Consider the following 791-nt stretch of genomic DNA (forward strand, 5'->3'; position numbering starts at 1 on the left):
CTGTCCCCCGGCCACACTTGGCTATAGGTCCCGGGGAGGAATAATGCCCATGGAAGTAGGAGCTCCTACTTCCAAAGGGGCAAGTCAGCGGGAGCAGCCACTTGGCCTATCCGGCCAAGTTTCACTGTTCCCCGGCCACACTTGGCTGTAGGTCCCGGAGAGGAATAATGCCCATGGAAGTAAGAGCTCCTACCTCCAAAGGGGCAAGTCAGCGGGAGAAGCCACTTGGCCTATCCGGCCACATGTCACTGTCCCCCGGCCAAGCTTGGCTGTAGGTCCCGGGGAGGAATAATGCCCATGGAAGTAGGAGCTCCTACTTCCAAAGGGGCAAGTCAGCGGAAGAAGCCACTAGTTCTATCCGGCCAAGAGTCACTGTTCCCCGGCCTTACTTGGCAGTAGGTCCCGGGGAGGAATAATGCCCATGGAAGTAGGAGCTCCTTCTTCCAAAGGGGCAAGTCAGCGGGAGAAGCCACTTGGCCTATCCGGCCAAGAGTCACTGTTCCCCGGCCACTCTTGGCAGTAGGTCCCGGGGAGGAATAATGCCCATGGAAGTAGGAGCTCCTACTTCCAAAGGGGCAAGTCAGCGGGAGAAGCCACTAGTTCTATCCGGCCAAGAGTCACTGTTCCCCGGCTACACTTGGCAGTAGGTCCCGGGGAGGAATAATGCCCATGGAAGTAGGAGCTACTACCTAAAAAGGGTGAAGACACTTGGCTCTAAGTCCCCGAGAGGTATACTGCCCATGGGAGTAAGAGCTCCTACTTCCAAAGGGGCAAGTCAGCGGGAGAAGCCA

This window comes from Engystomops pustulosus, unplaced genomic scaffold (assembly GCF_040894005.1).
Source record: "Engystomops pustulosus unplaced genomic scaffold, aEngPut4.maternal MAT_SCAFFOLD_511, whole genome shotgun sequence".
Lineage (NCBI taxonomy): Eukaryota > Metazoa > Chordata > Amphibia > Anura > Leptodactylidae > Engystomops > Engystomops pustulosus.